The 7,329-nt window shown below is 35.1% G+C and overlaps 1 long non-coding RNA gene across 1 annotated transcript; it reads right to left on the reverse strand.

Annotated features, from left to right (window-relative positions):
- Positions 1-4,307: 4,307 nt before the first annotated feature.
- LOC125492633 (uncharacterized) lies at positions 4,308-7,024 on the reverse strand. Its single transcript, XR_007269282.2, has 2 exons — positions 4,984-7,024; positions 4,308-4,596 (listed from the first exon to the last, which is right to left on the reverse strand). It is a non-coding gene; the product is annotated as an uncharacterized LOC125492633 (long non-coding RNA).
- Positions 7,025-7,329: the final 305 nt, after the last annotated feature.

The following is a 7,329-nucleotide window of genomic DNA, read 5'->3' on the forward strand; positions in this document are numbered from 1 at the left end:
TGACTAGTAGAATGAAGTTTTGAGATAAAGGTTAACAAAATATAACATTTTGAAATTATAAAATACGAAATGGTTATGGTAAGACGTCGTCTATAAATAATGAATTACGACTTAGACGCTAAGTTGTTAAGTGAAAAAGGCACCTGCTACTTTTTATCAACCACCAAAGACGCTAATATATAAAACTAGTACACACCTCCTAAAATGGACACATGATGGAAATGGATCAGTAAACCCAAAATTCAGAATAAAATATTAATAAGTCTTCATTAATTCCTGAATTTATTATTAGATTAAAAAGGAAGAGATATTACAAGTCTTCCCCTACGATCAAGGTTGTTAAGCAGGATTCCAGGTAACGTCTACTGCTAACACCCACACTCCCCTTCCAACTGCGTTTTATGGTGCTTTTATATAATGTTTATGCTATGTTTTATATGGTGTGCGGGATATAAAATGTGCGGCTATGTAACATCTATTGCTAACACCCATGATCCCCTTCGAAATGTGTTTGTGAAATGATGTTTATAATTATATTAAGCATTTTACGATGTGATTCTCATATGGAGTGTGGGATTAAATTAATTTCGAATGATTTTCGTAAATGATGATCTTATGAGTTTTGATGCTCAAGTATGATTGATGAGAGATATATGGCTTGTGCCGATGAATGATAAACAAACGAAACATGATAAATGAAAGTGAAAGATGGTGAATGGCAGTACTATGTTCTCTAGGCCGTGCACGTGTCATTATGTTATCTGGCGGCAATGCCACCTTCTGATGGGGGACAACGTCCTCGGTGGCACCCGCATTATGGCATTATATGCCACCTTCTGATGGGGGACAATGTCCTCGGTGGCTTTGCCTGGCATTATATGCCACCTTCTGATGGGGGATGAATATCCTCGGTGGCTATGCCTTCTCTGTACTTGCCAAAGTAACTAAATAAAGTTTCCTGATAACGAAATGGGATAATGGAGATTATATGAATGAAAATGACTTTTTAATTCCTGATTCGAAGTGTATGTTTACAAAATGATTTTTACTATATTCTCTTCTCCCTGTTTGCAAATAAAATGAATTGAAATGAATTTACGATGTTAGAGTAGTATGTTACTGAGCCTCGGCTCATGACGTTTTGTTTTTCTGTTTTAGGTATACATACGAAGATGGGATGACGTAGCAGTGAGGATTAAATTACTTTAATTCATGCGATTATGACGGTTATGTAGTCCAAGTTTATGATCACTAAATTGCGTAACATTAGCCATACTTAAGCTATTTATATATATATTTCTAGAACTACTACCACTATTATTAAGGTTTAGTGACATGAAAGAATGTTGCCTTGTACTTTCCTGTGTGGAGAGTACGGCAGTGACGCACCGACTAAGCTAGGAAGGTCTTCTGCTGCTAATCTTTTTAATTAATTAACCTAATAGTGATGCTTAGAAGTCGGGGCGTTACACATAAGTAAGTTGAGTTGAGTGATGTGTGATTCTCTCTTATAGTTGAATGAAATTTATGTAACAAAAAAGGGTATCCATTGATCTAAAATTATGTTGTGAACGGAATAAGTTATAAGTTAAAATTTAGTTGAAGCTATAAAGGTGTAATGCATAGATATGGAGAAAGTGTTAATATAAATCAAATTAGACACTATAAAACTGTGAAAAGAGAAGATAATGATATTGAGATGGAATATGATGAGCATAACATGTGTAGGACTAAGTGTAAGTTAATGTTGAGGATGATTACTGATCGAGCTAACGGAATATGTATGTATTAATATAAAGGAATTAAAAGGATTATGTGCTTGGATGAAATTGTTATGAATTATGGTTCGTAATTAGTGTTTCTGGATATACTTATGAATGGTTTTATGATTATTGTGAATATGGATAATTTACTAAGCATTTGTCCAAATATGACTTGTAGATGACAAGTCGAAGGAGCCATGTTAGCACTATTAAGAGGGAGGTGGTTGAAGAGAATGATTATATGATGGACTCGGATGCGTTAGATGCAGGTGGCATAGAAGGAGGAGAAGCTAGAGGTAATGCGAGGAGGGTGTTGGAGTACATACAAAGGTATAATGAGCAGGTAGTTTATGGAGAAAACCATTACATCCGCCTTGAGATTCAAGCTTATACTATTGTTAAAATCCTACCATGTAGTAAACCTTGGATATCCTTTAGGAATATTTATTAGGAGCTACTTGTGTTGTACCTTGCTAATGGTTTTATCCATGGAATTAGGAGAAGGTTAGAGGATGTTGATAAGAGAGAAGTTAGGTGGAAAGTCACAGTTGATGAGATTATGGTAGAAATAGAGATTACCATTAATGAGATGAACTAAAAGGTAAGCTTATTGTGACACGAAACCTACATTGGGGAGCTATGGAACCCGTTTGCAAAAGAGGGAGGAGCAAAGTCATCTATATGAGAGGCAATTTACTACCAGCGAAAGGTCGAGGCAGTCTGATGGATCGAGCGCCAATAGTAGTATAGGGGTCAATAAGGGTAGTTGCAGCTTTTATGGACCCAACTACGAGCCTGGAGATGAGACTACAAGTGCTAGCAGCAATGAAAATGGCTATGCTCGAAAATAATTCTACATTAACTAGAGAGTGATGGAAGACAAGTTCCTTAGTTGTATTTGTTGGTTAAGATGTTATAAGTTGTTTTATTTGCAAGAATTTTCTTAAAAAAGTATTATTTTTCTAATTCTCTAAACTCCTAAAATTATGCTTGATTTGAGGGTTGTATTAAAATTTGAACTTGGCTATCTAGACCAAGAGTTAGTGTGTTATAGTAGTTGGTATTGAATCTTGTTATGTGGTAACACATTATATGCGTGTACATGATCTAATATAAGCTATGTTATTATTTAGGCCCTTGTTAGAGTATGCAAACTATTATGGCGGAAGAAGAACCCCAGCCCAACTCAGCTGAGGCTAGGGCAAAATGTTTAAAGGACATGAACTCTAACTATTATCTTTATTAGAAAAACAACAGCAGAGTAAGAATAACGAAGAAAGTAAGTTCTACAAACGTATAACAACTCGTAATAAACTCACAACATATGATGGAACAGTTGACCCTGTAAAATTTGAAAATTGGATATTATATATGGAAAAATTTTTGGATTGTGTGAATTGTCCAATGTAATTAAGAGTTAGATTAGCTTTCTTCTATCTTGAGAGTCAAGCTAACATGTGGTGGAAAACAATAAAAAATGTAACCTAGGAGCCTGATTTACTTAGGAAAAGTTCTTAGCAAAACTTAGAGAGAGATTTTACCCACCCTCTTTGCAACGAGTGATGGAGAATGAGTTTCTATTTTTACGTCAAGGGGAAATGTCAGTGATTGATTATGCTGCAAAGTTCACCGAGTTGTCTAAGTTTGCGTCGGACTATGTCATTACAGACAAGCTCAAAATGACTAGGTTATTCGAAGGGTTTAACTTTAAGTACCAGAGAGGGTAGGCCGTTATACAAATATTCTAATTGAAATAAAGGTGGTTAGCTTTTTTTTCGACCTGATTTGACGAGTTTTCAAGAGCTATATGTTCGAGCATTGGAGCAGGATAGAATTTATCAGCGTGAGCTGGAAGTCACTAAGAGGAGGAATAGAGGTAAAGGTGTTAAAGGAGGAAGTAAGAAGCCCAGGCAAGAGTCTTATGGAAGGATGTTTACAACTCGATCTTCAGGAACATCGTGTGAGAAGTGTGGAAAGAACCATAGAGGGAAGAATTGTGTGGGTAGGAACCACTGTCTCCTATGTCAGATGGAAGGACACACTAGTACAAAATCATTGATTTGCGTCGGACCTAGGACCACCATTTGCGTCAGAAGTCGGTCTGACGGCACATGTCTCGACGGAAATAACATAGAAGTGATCTGCATCGGTTTGGTGTTCGACGCAAAATATGAGTCATTTGCGTCGCATGTAAGGTTACATGCGACGCAAATGACTTTTTTATACCTAAAAAAAATGCCATTTGCGTCGCGTGTAAGCTTACATGCGATGCAAAATGGCATTTTTATACCCATAAATAATTCTTTTGCGTCGCATGTAAGCTTACATGCGACGCAAATGACATTAATTATACCTAAAAAAATGTCATTGCATCACATGTGACTCAAATGGCTTTTTTTTACGTATAAAAAAAGCCATTTGCGTCACATTTTAGGTAATATACGACGCAAATAAGCATATTTATAATTAAAAAAAAGTTTTACACTACGAATAATAGTATTACTGGTATAATACTCTATCAATAAGCCAACAATGAGTCTAGTATGAAGATCAACACAAACACAGACAAAGATATCTCATTTTCTAAGATCAGTTCATTTGAAGCTATGAATGGGTAGTGAGAAAAAAAAGCATTAGAAGAAGAGCAATTATGAGATTAAAGCACAAATTTGAATGGAAAAAGTGATTCTTGAAATATTAGTATATATGGAATCAAAAGGGCAGAGTGGTCCAAATGCAATATAATGTGATATATATTGAACCCATCTTGCTTTTCTTGATAGTGTATGCCTCTCTCTCTTTGTGAAGTTGTTACTTCAATCTTGATCACAACCTGAATAAAGAACCATTTCAAACAAAAGTTGCTAAAACAATGAAATTCATACACTCAACTTCTCAAATTAGGCAATCCTTTTTCTTAGCCTCAAAGGAGAACAAAAAGGGAAAAAAAGGGTGTAAAAAGAGAATGCAAGAGATATTTAACTCTCAATATGAGCTCATATGATAATGGTTCAATAATACACCTGAATATAACACTTTTGATTCAGAATTAATTATACACGGATGAAATTGTAGAGTTCAGTATAATGTAAAAGTAAAACAAGTTTAAATCACCCAAAAACTTAAACTCAACAAAATTGATCATTTCAAAATCATCATTATCAATATGGTATTTCTGAGTCAAGTTTAATTGAAGAAGGAAAAGGGGAAAAATTTTCACCTTCATAGAAGACATCATCCGCATGAAATTCTTCAGCTTTATTCTTGATATTGAACCACTTCTTAACCAAAGTCTTGGGCCATTAAAGCTTCATTTATGCAACAGAACAATAATTAATTCAACCTTCCAAATGAAAGAGAATAGTAATAGTATTATTTATGTGCATATTTTTTTTCATTTTGTTATTTTAATGTTCTTGAAGAGGAAAAAAAGCTATGGGCATTTTCTCATACAAAAACAAACACACCTTGGTCTTTTTGGAGCTCCCATTTGTCATTGTTTTCAGTACTTCATATAGGACACTCCCCACACACACTTAAGGATTTTTTCTAGGGTACTCTAAATAATTTGAAGACACAAATTTGGAAGAAAAAATGCCAATAATTGATTGAAGAAAAATGGATCAAGCTTTCAATCTCGACAAAATAATTGAAAGTTTCTTACTTTGCACACAAAAAAACCAACACCAAGAAAATTTGGGTAAAAGTCCAAAATAAAAATCCTACCTTTTTTTCCCAAGAAATCAAGAACTAACAAAGAGATTACTATAAGTTTTTAAGCAATCTAATTTATGGGTTTAAAACTATAAATGAAGTGAACAAAACCCAGTTAGGAAATTGGTTAAAACTCAACTCATTGTATGAATTTGAAGGGAGAAAAAGGGGGGGGGGGGTTAGAGGAAGCCAAATAATAAGAAACAAAAAAAGAGACAAAAAAAAAGATGAAAGAGAGGGATCGAGCATTTATGAACGAACGAAATTGAATCAATTACGAACGAACGAACAAAAAATTCGATATAGTGATTGGAAAAATTCGTATAAAATTAAATCTAATGAAAGTTGATTTAGCTTTTACATAAATTAATATCACTTATTTCATTATGATGAAATGAAATACAGGAATACATGACCCAAATCTGAATCGAAATAAATGAACGAAGTACAAGCATAAAAGAAAGAACGCAAATTTGAATAGAAATTAAGGATGAAACGAAATTAAAAAAATTGAAAAAAAACATAACTAACACAAAAAAACCCTAAAAATTCATGTAAAGGAATCAATTCCAAAAAAAAAAAACTTAAAAAATGAAGCGATTAAATGCATAACCTCAATTCATGTCCAACCATTTTTCCGTTAAGAATCGAAAACTTCAAATCTAAACCAACGATGAGTGAGGCTGCGTTCCTTCGCCGAAGAGAGGGAGGTTGTGCGACGAGTGTTTTTCGAAAATTTCGAGAGTGATCGATGTTTTCCAAATCTGAATCGACAATGAAATGTGATGAGTGATGAAATCGTGACTAGTGAAGGAGGAGAAGTTTGACAGGCTATGAGTGATGAACTTTGACGAGTGAAGGAGATGAAAGGCGATGAAATTTGCGAAAGGGAGAGGGAGATAGGGAGGGAGGAGAGAGAAAGAGAGGTAGACGACTAAGTGAAAATGTTGGTAGGGTTATTTGAGAGGATTGAGACCAGAACAAAAAATGGGGGAAGCGAACCATGTGCGTCACATGGATAATGAGATCCGACGCATAACGCACATGAAGTATCATTTTATTTTCATTATGTGCGTCGTACATTAATTATATCCGACGCAATTTGATCATGCATCCATTTGCTTTAATTTTTTGTGTCGAACACTAGTGTAAATCTGACGCACATGACTTATGATTTGCGTCGAACCCCCGTTGTATCCGACGCAAATGACTCCCCCCTACACTTCTGCGTGGGTTCGCCAGTTGTGTGACACAGGAGACGCAAATTAACTTTTTTTCTACTAGTGACATATGATAAATATTGTCCAGATAAGGAAGGAAGGTAGCCCAGGCAAGGCCAAAGCAATGTTGGAAACTATGCTAGCAGAGCAGGGCCTGTGAATCAAGGTCGGGGTACAGACTAAGTAAATTTCAGAAACTATCAAGGAGGTTGTGGGCGAGGTGGATTCTATGGTGGCCAAGGAAGGATCCACGGAAAAATCTTCTCCATTCAAGGAGAAGAGTTCGAAGAGCCCAACGTTCAAGCCGAGGAAGGTATTGTCATAACTGGCTTATTTTACTGTATACTCAATTAATGCATATGTTTTATTTCATTCGGGAGCTACCCATTCTTTCCTTTCTAGTAACTTTTTAGCTAAAATAAAGTGTAAACTAAATGTAGTAGTGATTGAAATGGTAATATGTAATCCTGATGGAACTTTATTTAATTGTACTTGGAAATTCAAGAATTGTGAGATTGAAATAAAAATAGGTGGAGTTCAGTTTAAGGTAGACTTGATACCTATAGATTTGGGGTCATATGATGTTATTTAATGGATTGGTTAGTTAGATACTAGATTTTTTTGCACGCGAT

Source organism: Beta vulgaris, chromosome 8 (genome assembly GCF_026745355.1).
Source record: "Beta vulgaris subsp. vulgaris cultivar EL10 chromosome 8, EL10.2, whole genome shotgun sequence".
Taxonomy (NCBI): Eukaryota; Viridiplantae; Streptophyta; class Magnoliopsida; order Caryophyllales; family Amaranthaceae; genus Beta; species Beta vulgaris.